The sequence below is a fragment of the Monodon monoceros genome, unplaced genomic scaffold (genome assembly GCF_005190385.1).
Source record: "Monodon monoceros isolate NGI ecotype Baffin Bay Population unplaced genomic scaffold, NGI_Narwhal_1 Super_Scaffold_6, whole genome shotgun sequence".
In the NCBI taxonomy this organism is placed as follows: domain Eukaryota; kingdom Metazoa; phylum Chordata; class Mammalia; order Artiodactyla; family Monodontidae; genus Monodon; species Monodon monoceros.
In genome coordinates, this window is record NW_021703783.1 from 20,174,980 (window position 1) to 20,188,617 (window position 13,638).

Here is a 13,638-nt window from a genome sequence, read left to right on the forward strand (position 1 = left end):
GGGCACCTGGGTTCGTGCCCCGGTCAAGGAGGATCCCACATGCCGCGGAACAGCTGGGCCCGTGAGCCATGGCCGCTGAGCCTGCGCGTCCGGAGCCTGTGCTCCGCGACGGGAGAGGCCGCAGCGGTGAGAGGCCCGCGTAGAGAAAGAAAAAAAAAAATCCCCTTCACTATACTCCCTGTTTCTCTGCTGTAATTCCTGTCCAATGTCTTCCTAGCTCCTTCCATGGTAACTGCCTAACCATTTACCTACTCCCGAACCAGCTTTGTCCCTTTCTTTCTCTTTGCACTGGTCTCAGATCACTCTCTCCCAACTTCCGGACCCTGTGTCATTTCTCTTTGGCCTTATCCTCTATTGGGAGAACACCAGAATTTTGCATGAGAAATTGAAGCCCCATAAGAGTAGATATAGGGCAAAATAAGATGATGAAAACTGAGTTTTATATTATGAGCTTTTACCTTGATTAAGAAAAAATTAAAAGTGGCAAAATACCAACATATTCAGTAATCAAAAAAAACCCCAAAATATTATATGTCCATAATTTTTTAAAAGTTGAAAAACACAAAGAACTGGCTTTATGCATCCTGTCTCCACATATGGAGAACATTTGCACAGTAGGGGATTTTTTAAATTAAATCAGTAATATAAATAAAATGTCTTGTGTGAATGAAGGTTGTATATATAAAGAGAATTTTCTTCCTCTCTCAGGCCATGGGTGGAAATTTCCAAACTGAGTAATATGCAATTGAAGATTATAATTTAAAACATGACATGTTCCACTAAGATTCAAAGAGTTTGTATATATAGGAATACAGTTTCACATTTGCACCCATATTATAGTATAAATTCCTATTGTGAAGCATCTTACTAGTCTAAAAATATACTGTATTTCTTCATTTCCTTCACACAGAACCACGTGTAAATAACACAGCCTTGAACAGAGATGCTATTATCTCACCTTGACGTCAGGGTCATGTGAAGGTCCTACAGGACGTGTTCACAGAGAGGATAAAGGACCACTTATTGGGAGGTTCGAGTTTCAGATAACTTGCTCAAATACCTTCATGGCCCTTCCCAATCACAAAATTCTATTGCCAAACAGCACTAAGAACGTCTGCATACGTGATACTAAACGTCAAACAGTGGTTTGAATCCTCAGACATACGTACCAGTTTTAGCAATGGTTCATAAATAACTGCATGGTTACTTCACACACAGGGTACATGTACTGAGGCTCAGCCTTTATCCACGAATCATTTCTACACATGTTCTTTAGAGGAATAAAATACTTATTCTAAGACAGGGCATCTCAGACTTTTTCAGAAAGGCAGAGATCCAGAACATACGCTCTTATTTGCAGAACACCATTTTCCTGTAAAATACTTAAAAAAATACAAATCAATATATTTTTTACTTCATCTACACACCGTTTTTATATATTTTTACTAGCAACAAGAAATGCACTTCATATTATTTGGATACCATGTAAACTCATAACCACCGGCTCACACATTTTAAAACAAAATAAAACACCCAACAAACTGTTGAGCCAAGAATAAACGATTGGTTTTGAGTTTTCCTATGGATATGAATTTGCAGTTTCAGTTTCTTCTCTCATCGACTGGCAACCTTAAGCAGAAAAGTGGTGTCTGGAGCCAAAGACTTGTAAAAAAGGATTGGAGAACAATTTCAATTGAGAACATGCGATCCATTAACTTTTTTTCTTTTGCACACAGGGTAAAGGCGATCATTACTCAATATTACAGTCGAACGCTCCCTCTCTACAGCTTATGGAACACTAGTGCCCCGTGGGAACAAGTACGAGCAGCAGTGGATTAAAGGAGTATGAAAGAGAGTTATTAGAAACCTGAATGTGAGCCCTACCCATGGCACCAGGCACAAATATAAGACTGAATGGAGCCTGGCTCAGCTCACTGTGGAAGCACACCCAGGCAAGGAGGGGCCTCAACCCTGCCTCAACCCTTCTTCCCTGGTTAGGGCACACGTAACAAATTTGATCAGTTGTAGTTACTGCCAGCATTATTCATGACTGATGATGGCAATAGGTGGCAATGAGGGGTACAGTTCACTAAGGGTGGATTCGTTACTCTTGAGACCCCCCCAATAGTTCTGTCTACATAAATGAAGCTGCTTTCATTATTCTCCCGACAGTTTGAAGTACAAGCAAATTTAAACTGGTAAATTAAATTTAAGTTGGCTAGCAGCTTTTCTCCTCATGTGCAAATGAGAGAACAGAAGAAATTGAGAGGCTCCTAAGGATATTAAGGACCCCGAGGTTCACGTTATGTCTTTTGCAAGAAAAGGACACCTCTAACCTTCACTAGGAACAGAAAATAAATTATCAGGGTGGATAATACTGTACCTGAAATTACCCTGTGTCATTTGTTTGAGACCCTGCCTGTTAGAAAGAGGCGAGAAACCAGACATCTGAGATGGAACGAGAAAATTCATGCAGTGTGAGGGAACGGAACTCTCTAACCTTTGGCCACATGTAGATTAGTTTGTAGGAGAAGAAAGACAAGCTGGACATTTTTATACACTGGAGATTTTCATTGGCTGTTCTATTATCCTTAGTTTTGTTGTTATTGTTCTGTGTTCATGTTTGTTTCTCCCTTATTTTCTGAGTAAATGCTTTTACAATTCAGAGCCATAATCAAGAGTGAATACTACTACTACTAGCTATCATTTAACATATATTTCCTATTTGTGTTAAGTACTCTGTGTATATTATTTCATTTCATCCTTTTAAGGATGTGTAATTATCCGTCTTTCACAGATGATGAAACTGACACTTATAGAGTCAGATAACTGCCCAGAGTCACACAGCTATGAAGTGGCAGAACCGGGGCCAGAGTTCAGGTCTGTCTGACTCTAGAGATTGTATTCTTCATCATTATACTCCATCATTCTCTGAAAAATACAGAGCACCACTGTTTAAAAGACTATTGGACAGGGCTACCCTGGTGGTGCAGTGGTTGAGAGTCCGCCTGCCGATGCAGGGGATGCAGGTTCGTGCCCCGGTCCGGCAAGATCCCACATGCCGCGCAGCGGCTGGGCCCGTGAGCCGTGGCCGCTGAGCCTGCGCGTCCGGAGCCTGTGCTCCACAACGGGAGAGGCCACAACAGTGAGAGGCCCGCGTACCGCAAAAAAAAAAAAAAGACTATTGGACAAACACTCTATAATGATATAAATAGGTGACAGCCATGTTCCTTGCTCTTCTGAAATTTATTGTTTTGATGGGGCAGTAGTATCTGTGAATATGAAAAAATAATGCATGACAGAATGTGATAAAAATCAAAGGATAGTTCTGTTAAGAACTAGAAGAACTCAGGGAAGAATTAGTACTTTTGCTGTTGTGGTTAGAAAAGACTTCACAGAAGAGATGAGATATGTGTGGACCTCAAAGGATAGATAGGATTTGGAAAAGCAGAGAACAGGAAGGAAGGCATTTATTATCTTATATTTTCATGCATGTGTTCACTCAACAAATACATATTAATTGTCTGTTGTGACTAGACAGTGTTGAATGTACTTTTCTGGTGAGCATCAAAATCCAGGGGTAGACATGGGGTAGGCATATTAATGGCTGAGGCAGAGAGATGGCCTGGGTGTGCAGTCCTAGGTATAGTCAGATAGATAGGGGAGACCAGATCAGGGAGCGCTGTGAACCAGGACAAGGAGTAGAATATATTCTCAGTATGCATTATCTAGCCATTTACTTGTTCCTAATGGCTCAATAATTATATTAATTACTGGATATTTCAGGAGTTTCTTGCTTCTATTTGTATGTAAGAATGTGTGTGTATGTTTTTCTTTTCCTTTTGTTTTTGGATTTATAAGAGTTCTTTATTTAATCCAGATCAAAGTTCTTTGCTGGATTTATGTATTACAAATATATTCTCTCAGATTGTAATTTGTCTTTTTACTCTCTGAAAGGTGCATTTTATGACTAGAGATTCTTGATTTTAATGAAGTCCAATTTATCAATCTTTTCTCTTAATGACTTTGTGTCCTATGTAAGAAATATTTACTTAAATTGAGGCCATGGAAATATTAGACTATTTTTTCTCCTGCAAGTTTTACTTTTGAACCTTTAATATTTATGAACCACCTTAAATTAATTATTGTGCATAATACGTAGAAGGATTCAAGGTTTAGTTCTTTTATTCACAGAGTTATCCAGTAGACCCTGCACTCTTTACTGAGAAGACAGCATTCCTCCCATTGAAAGACAATAGTACCTCAGTTGTAAATCATGTGGCCATATGTGTCTGGGTCTCTATTATGTTCTATTAATTTATTTGTCTATCCTTGTGCCATTACTGTACTGTCATAATTAGGGTAATTTTACAGTATAGTATATAGGTCTTTCAAAAAATTTGTTCAATACTATCATGACTATTCTAGGTTCTTTGATTTCCATGTGAATTTTTAGAATCATCTTGTCAATTAAAAAAAAATACCAGCTTATATTTTGTTTGGGATTGCACTGAATCTACAGATCAATTTGGAAAGAATGGATTATCTCTAATCTTGCTTTCTGGTAATATTCTTGTCAGGTTTGGGTATGAAGATTATGCTGGGCTCTGAAATAAAAGCAAAAATAAATAAATGGAACCTAATTAAACTTAAAAGCTTTTGCACAGCAAAGGAAGCCATCAACAAAATGAAAATACAACCTACAGAATGGGAGAAAATATTCACAGATGACAACCAACAAGGTGTTTATATCCAAAATATATAAACAGCTCATACAATTCAATATCAAAAAAACAAATAACACAATAAGGGAATGGGCAGAAGACCGGAATAGATATTTTCCCAAAGAACACATAGAGATGGCTAACAGTCCCGTGAAAAGATGTTCAACATTGCTAATTATTAGAGAAATGCAAATCAAATCAACAATGAGCTATTGCCTCACACCTGTCAGAATGGTTATCATCAAAATGTTTACAGATAAGAAATGTTGGGAAGGATGTGGAGAAAAGGGAACACTTGTACACTGTTGGTGGGAATGTAAATTGGTGCAGCCACTGTGGAAAACGTTATGGTCAAAAAACTAAAAATAGAACTACCATGTGATCCAGCAATTCCACTCCTGGGTACATATCTGGAAAAAAATGAAAATATTGATTTGTAAGGATATATGCACCCCAATGTTCATAGCAGCACTATTTACAATAGCCAAGATATGGAAGCAACTCGAGTGTCCAGGAACAGATGAATGGATAAAGAAGATGTGGTATATATACACAATAGAATATTACTCAGCCATAAAAAAATGAAATTCTGTCATTTGCAGCAATATGCATGGATGTGGAGAATATTGTGCTTAGTGAAAAAAGACAGAGAAAGACAAATAGTGTATGATATTATTTATATGTGGAATCTAAAAAATAATACAAATGAATGTATGTAGTAAAACAGAAAACAGACTCACAGATACAGGAAAAAAACTAGTGGTTACTGGTGGGGAGAGGGAAGAGGAAGGGGCAAGTTAGGGGGATGGGATATAGAGATAAAAACTGCTATGTATAAAATAGATAAGCAACAAAAATATATTGAATAGCACAGGGAATTATAGCCATTACCTCGTAAAAAAAAAAAAAGAAAGAATGAAAGATCATGCTGGTTTCATAAAACAAGTTGGTAAGTGTTTTCTCTTTTTCCATTATCTGGAAGAAATTGTGCAAGATTGGCATTATTACTTCTTTATATCTGGGGCAGAATTTACTGGTGAAACATTCTGGTTCTGGACTTTACTTTCTGGGCAGTTTTAAAATTCAATTTTAGTTTGAAAAATTCAATTACAGTTTTAGGACTGATTATATTTTCTGTTTCTTCTTTGTTGATTTCTGGTAGGCTGTGCTTTTACCAAAATTTTTTCAAAAGGAATCTGTGATGTTTTCTCCCTTTTCATTACTGATATTGGTTATTTGTCTCTTCTATATATTTTCCTCTTTGTTAATTTAATCAGTCTTTTTAAAGAACCAAGCACTGGCTTTTGATCCTTTTTATTATACGTTCTAAAACTTTCTTTGGGTTCAGTTTGCTATTATTTTTGTGAATACTTGAGATGGCTATTTAGAGAATTACTTTACAGCCTATTTTTATTTTCTAATATAGGCAGTTAAGGCTTAATGGCATTTCCCACTAAGCATGGCTTTAGCTTTATTCCATAAATTTTACTATGTAGTATTTTAATTAACATTTCTTTAAATATATTTTTAAAATTTACATAATCTTTTAGATCTCTATTGCTTAATTTCCAAACATATGAAGATTTTCAGGTTATTTTTTTGTTAGTGATTTTTAACTAAATTCCTCTGTGCTCAGAGTACATACTCTGAATAATTTAAGCTCTTTGAAATTTTGTTGAGTTTACCTCATGGCAAGATATGGTCCATTTTTGTAGAAATGTTTCTGTATTTTTGAAAAGAGCGCATGCTTTGAATTTGCTGAGTACAGTGTTTTTTATGTCTCAGTTAGACTAACTGCAATAATTGTGTTATTCAAATTATTTTTATCCTTACCAATTTTCCCTACTGATTATAAAAATTGCAGAGAGAAGTATATGAAAATTCATCATTTTTTTGCAAATTTTGTCTGTATTTTACATTTCTACCAGAAGTGCACAAGGATTCCCTTTTCCCTACATCTTCACCAACACTTGTTATTGCTTGTCTTTTTGATGAAAGTCATCCTAGCCGGTGTGAGGTGACATCTCATTGTGATTTTGATTTGCATTTGTCTGATAATTAGTGATGTTGAGCACCTCTTCATGTACCTATTGGCCATCTGTATGTCTTCTTTGGGAAAATGTTTATTCAGGTCCTTTGTCCATTTTTTTTACCAGATTATTTTATATATATATTTTTTGCTATTGAGTAGAATAAGTTCCTTATATCTATTATTTCTGGCTGTGTTCAGGCACCTGTCTTGTTTCCTCATATTTTTGAGTATACTTATTTTTTTTTAAATAAATTTATTTATTTTATTTATTTATTTTTGGCTGCATTGGGTCTTCGTTGCTGCACGCAGGCTTTTCCTAGCTGCGGCAAGAGGGGTCTACTCTTTGTTGTGGTACGTGGTCTTCTCATTGCAGTGGCTTCTCTTGTTGCGGAGCATGGGCTCTAGGCAGGTGGGCTTCAGTAGTTGTGGCACACGGGCTCAGTAGTTGTGGCTTGTGGGCTTACTTGCTCCGCGGCATGTGGGATCTTCCCGGACTAGGGCTCAAACCCGTGTCCCCTGCATTGGCAGACGGATTCTTAACCACTGTGCTACCACGGAAGCCCTTGAGTATTTTTCATTGAGTAACAAACATAGTTTATGAAAAAATTATAGATGTAATTTAGGCCTAAGGTGATACATTCCTTTAGAGAGTATCTATTAGGCAGCTAGGGAAACTAGAAAGTCCATATTAACTAAATCAGTTCAGTCAGGGGTTAAGACAATTTGAAGCTGGGTTTCAGTTTCTGTGAAGGCCAATCTATGTCTGGTTTATTCTTACCCCTAGGGTTTGACTTTTAAGGTTCCAACGGTTTGACTTTCAAGGTTCCAACCAGAAGTCTGGAGGGAGGTGTTACCAGTGCTTCTACTCTTTGTTGGACCTTGAACTTCAACTTTTGTCCGCCATATCCATAAATCTGTAAAATCTCTGTTCATTTTCTGAACCAATTCTTCCTAAATAACCTGACAAATTTAGGGCAAATATGGCTGTAAAGATGGGTTATCTTTCTGGGTCTTTTCATTCTTCTGGGTCTTGGAATCATGATGCTTGACTGACTTGATAGTTTTCTGGTGTCTTTAGTTCTGTTACATTTTCTCAGCTTTTCTATTTGTTTTCAGTAGGAGAATTAGTCCAAATTACCTGGGCAGCCCTTATTAAATCCTTATCCTCATATTGTTTAAATAAAATATTTCTATGTCTTTTAGTTCATCTATTTGCTATATTGGTGTCGTCAGTCAATAAAAGAAATATTCTCTTTAGTATTGTGCTTAGACAAAAGAGCTGGTCCTATAGCCTGGTCTATGACAAATTTAAGATGAGATTCAAATTTATTTTGTTACTTGGCAATTTTTATTTGGCCTCATTATCAGCTTTTTTATGGCTACTTCACTCTTCTCCTCCTTCTTTCACGGTGTGTTATGCAAATTTAATAAGAAAATACCTGTGAAAGGTCTTTGTAAATGTATAAAGAATAATACACGTATAAGGTGGTATTACTATTCTAGATTCATCATCGTTTTTCTTGTAAAAACCTTGTACACATATTTTAGCGCCTCTGAGAAGGTTTTGGTGGGCCATTTGGCCCACCAAAGAAGTATTGTTCTGTACTGAATGATGACAACTGATTTATTCAGATCTTCTCCCGGGAAGAAGGATCACAAAGTAAACAAAGTGAAACGGTTCATCTGCACATGAAACATGTATGATTAAGTAACTTGTCAAAATCATACAGCTTGTGCTTAATGGAAAAGGTAAAGCTAGTACATGGCAGCAGGGACTGAATCCAGGACCCTATGAATCTAATCCCATGGCATGAAATAGAAGCAGTAAGACAATGAAAATTTGAGAAAATTATTTTCAAAGACAAAATTTCAAAGATTTGAAAATCAAAAAGAAAAACTTCTCTCAACTCTGAGCTACTATGCTAGCATATTTCTCCCTCCCTCCCTCTTTCCTTCCACAGCCAAATATCTCTTGGGGGAAAAAGCTATATTGCTTTCATTTCCTTACTGCTTACTCACGTTAAATCCACTGTGATATGATTTGTTCCTTCATGGATAAATCATGCCTGCTCTTAGGGATCACAATGACCTCCTAGTAGACCCATCTAACGGCTTTAATCCTGTTCTGTTTCTATATGATGTCATTCTCTCTTGGCCTCTTTTCCTCCAAATTCTTGTCCAACTCCCCTTCCTCCTCTTTTTCTCCAAGTTCAGAGGATCACCTTGTGTCAGTCTTTGGCCCTCCCTCTCTTTGCTTTTTCCCTTTCCTATTTCCTTCAACAATTTCACCTTTTTTTTATATATATCTGCAACCATTGTATCTTTACGACTCTAAAATCTCTAGTTTATGCTCTCCTCTTAAACTAATCCAGCAATTTCAACTGCCTACTGCAAGTTTCAGATTTTTCCAACCCTACTCAGTTGTCCCTAATTTTTAAGGACCTCCCGCATGGAAATAGAGCTCAACCCAGTCCTAGAATTAATGAGAACTCAGGATGGCAGGAGAAAACAGCTACCTTCCCTGTGAACAAACAAGGTCTAGAAATAGGTCTAGAAATAATGTAATTCTTGACTTCCTCGTGCCTGAGGTCAGGGTGCTTTGAAATTAACAGATCCGTAAATAGGTGGAGAGCATAACATTTCAGTCTTTCATTGAAAGACCACAAGCCCCAGCCAGAAGGCTTTTTGGCTGGTCCTTCTGCTTAGGTCTCTGATGTCCAATTTTTATGCCAGTTTACCAGATGTTAGAATGCAGAGTATCCTTGTTAAAGGTCAACCTTGTACACTAGGAAATTGGTAACTAGAAGTGGGGCAGAAGTGGCTTTAATCAACCCTTTTAGCATAAATCAGTCCTTTTCCTTGTGGCTCAGTTTTGCTCTCAGCTTCTCTCATTGGGCACTGAAAGTCTTCCCTGATGAGAGTCAGTCTTCACCTACTTCATGAGTCACCAAGGTCCATGCTATGAGGATCACTTTTGGTACATCATGGTACCTCCCTGAACCGGATTTGAGTTTGAAGCACTCTGGTTAAGATTATCCTTCCATGGACATTAGCCTTGATGTTCAGGACTTTATAAACCCTACCACCACTGCTTACATCCCACACCTTGCTTAGCCCTCCCCCCTAAGCTCTTACTCTATTGGCACAGACAGTATTAGGACATTTATAATTGAACTCATTGGGACAGGACCTTGATGTCCTGTATTCTCTTGTGCTCACTGTTTCTTCTCCTAGTATTACTTTCACCCAGACACTCAATCTCTGGATCACTTCCTCATCTTTGACAAATATTCCTACTTTGTTAGAATTCAATAAATCACCTATCAGTTTGTTTTATTCTACCTCCATGACAACTCTCATCGATTCCTCCATTACCCAGCTAAAACAAAATACTCAGTTTTATCTCTCTTATCACTTGCCTTTACTCACCTGATGCTCCAATCAAATTGATTTATGTAGTATCTTTGTATGTGCCCCTGGCTTTCCCCCATCCATGCCTTTGTTCTGACTATTCCCACTGATAAGTATCACCCTTCCCAATACTGCTTCTGCCTCTAAAAATCTGTTCAGTCTTCAAAACTAGTTTTCTCAGCCGTAAAATGGAATTAACATCTATTTCATAGACGACTACATAAAATAATGTAAGTAAAGCATTTTAAATGGTTATTATTTTTAATAAAATAATAAATGGTCATTATTTTTATTCTTAATATTTATTACCCATATCTTCCATAAAGTATTTTTTCATTCTCCCAAACTAAAAATGATTTCTTTCTCTCCTGAATATCCATGGGATAGGTTTTCCATTTCTTTCCCATGGCATTATCACATTCTACATTACATTACATTACATACATTACATTACATTACATACATTACATTACATTACAGTTGTTTAGCACATGCCTTATCCAATCATAATAGGCTCTAAGCTCCCCGAGGTCAGGGGCCATTTCTTGGGTATCTTTGCTCCTTCTCCAGTGGATAGAATAGATACCTTATAAGTATCTGTAAAAGCAATGAACGGATTCACCACAGTGGTAATTATAGCTTTATCACCATTTTTACTCACAAATTACATCTTGATGAAATTACAAATTAACAAATCCCATTACACCTACAAATTGCACAGTGAATCATTCATCCGGAGGGTGATTACCCGGTTCTTTCTGGGAGGTGTTGGCAGCTCTGAAAGACAAGTGAAGATCTGAAGAAGGCAATGTTGCTGTTCATAGGTCAGAAACTGGGAAGAATGTTTGTCCCTGGTGAACCTTTTCAATTCCAATATCAAATTTCTTCAATTCTTTTGGCTATAAGATATACCATTATTTTATCTACCGCTAAGAAAAAAATCCAAGATAGCGAATCTAATAAAAGACCCTGGCATAAAGCTGGGATCCCCAAGGGACAACTTGAATTTTTCAACCTTAGCCTGGTAAGAGAGAAAAGAAAACTCTCCCCTGAGATTTTGAACCACAGCCATTACTCACATAGGTATGAGGTCTGCATTCACACCACCAATGTACTGTAAAAAGAACTCAGGAAGATAATTAAATTTAAAGTGGTCTCAGGTTGGTAGTGGCCCTAGGTAACTGTTGGAAGTAAATTATATAAGAAATTCAATCCAGGCAACACCAATGTCATAGACTGCCATTGATCATACGATGCATCTCAATTTCAGAGGCGTTAAATTGTGAAAAAATATCATCGTAGAATTGATGTAATACATTGTTTCCATTAAGTATTGAGAAGGTCTGCAAATAACTCAGTGAAGGAGATAGAAAGTAAAACCAAACCTCTTTCTTTGACATTTTGACCAGGACTAATTGCTTCTCTTCCAGAGACCCATTAGGAAGTACCCCTGCATTCAGAAAATAGATTCCGAGAGGGTAGGGCATTTCAGGGTCTGTGCTGGTCTCATTGTCCTGTCTTATAAAGCCCATGGTGGGAGACTATTTGGGGTTGGGGAGGGGATGGTGAAAACCCATTCTCTAGTCCCAGTGAACTGACTCCTTCTACCCACTAGGGCCTCAACTTCACTCCGCTGAGAGGCTTCTTGCTTTGTTCACCTGCCTGATTGTCCACCTGCTTAGTTGTCTTCCTTCCCCCATCTCACAGAGCCCAACAGGAAGCAGGTCATTTATGCAAGCAGACATTTTACAGCATGGGCCACACCTGTGTACATGTGTGCATGTACACACACACACACACACACACACACACATACTGGGACGATTAGCTGTTCATTTTTATACTACTGTGAATAAACCTAAATCCCTAAAACATGATTTTTCCTTAAATGGGAGTTTAAATGACACCAGAGAGGATGAGGAAAGGTGGTCCAGGCACATGGAAAGGGCAGGTTTGAGTGAAATACTTTAGTGGTGCCTTTGGGCAAGCACAGTAAGTTTGAGGACTTAGGTGCCTAAAGGTTGGGAAAGCAGTGACACTGGTAGGTGAGAATGTGCCAAAAACAAACTACTCAGCTCTGTAGTTTTTTTCCTTGGGGAGCCTCGTGAGGACAGGTAACCAAATACAAATAGAATAGGCTTTCCGTATGACTAGAAATACTAATCACACAACCTATTACATGTATATGTGAATTGGTTTAATGCCAAACCATGTAAAGGAGGAAGCTGTTTAATACTCCAATGAAGACTCACTACCATTGGAGTAGACTAGAGCTGATTCAGACCATGCATCAATATTGAGTAATTCCCGTGGTTGTCATTTGCTGAGTCAGTACTGGAGGTTTTTTTTTTTTTTTTTTTTTTTTTTAGTACTGGAGTTTTATGTGCCATCTGTTGCTATATGACAACACGCAATCTTGAAATTCACTAGAGCAAAATAGTAAAAAGACTTTTCAAAGACTTGTCTCAGGAATATTTGCTAATCAAACTCACTTGTCAGGTAATCAAGATCTAACCTTGGACTTGTTAGCTCAATGAGATATCCAAATAAGCCAAACTTAGTTTTTGAATACTTTTGATATTTATAAATTATGATATGCGATTTATAAATTGACTCACACCATAAAGCTACATATCTTAGTTTTAAAGTGTTTCCTCCTTAGGCTGTGAGTCATCTATTAAGTTAAAAAAATATGCATATGCACATATATATGGATATATATGGATATCCATCCATGTGGTGTAGAACAGGTACTGTCCGTCATCTGTATTTCCAATTGCCTATTTCATTTCACCGTCTGGGTGTTCCACATGACATGCTATGTACAGAACCAAGATAATTATCTTGCTCACTTTCCAAACATACTGGAGATATTATCTCCATCTGCCCGTACTATCGCAAGTAAAATCAGTAACATTGCTCAAGCCAAGTGCTTTGGGCTCCTTGATTGTTTCTTCTCCACCTCAGTATATACTCAAGCAGCCATTGCAGATAGTCAAAAATGTCTCTCGTCTCCATCCCCTTCTCTTTGCAACAATACCATTATAGACTCACATCCCATTTCCCCTAAACTGTTGAAATAGCCTCTAAATGGTCTCCCTCTAGTATATTCTCTACAATATCACCAAAACTGTCTGAAGCAGAGATGTAATTGTTTGAATTCTCTGATGCCCAGGGAAGAAAGTAAAAAAATCCTTAGCTTAGTTCATGATTTGGCCTAAATGACTCTCCACCATCATCTCTAGCCATTACTCCCCACAAGCCCCATAATCTAACCACAGCAGGTTACTAGATATTTTTCAGTGCTGCCCATCCTTGGTTTGTTTGCTTGTTTATTTATTTATATTTAATTTTATTTTATTGTGATAACACTTACCGTGAGATCTACCCTCTTAACAAATTAAGTGTACAATAGAGTCAACAATTGTTGACTATAGGTACAACGTTGTACAGCAGATCTTGAGAACACAC

The 13,638-nt window shown here is 37.5% G+C and overlaps 1 protein-coding gene across 9 annotated transcripts in view; it reads right to left on the minus strand.

The window, feature by feature from the left end:
* Window positions 1-13,638, minus strand: part of LMNTD1 (lamin tail domain containing 1) — a 465,704-nt gene that overhangs the window by 61,296 nt on the left and 390,770 nt on the right. The window contains exon 1 of one of the 9 annotated variants that reach the window (XM_029206164.1): window positions 1,170-1,339. The exons of the other annotated variants lie outside the window; for them this stretch is intronic. The gene's annotated coding sequence lies outside the window, so the exon portion shown is untranslated. Of the gene's footprint in view, window positions 1-1,169; window positions 1,340-13,638 lie in introns of those variants that run through there. 9 annotated transcript variants of the gene reach the window in all.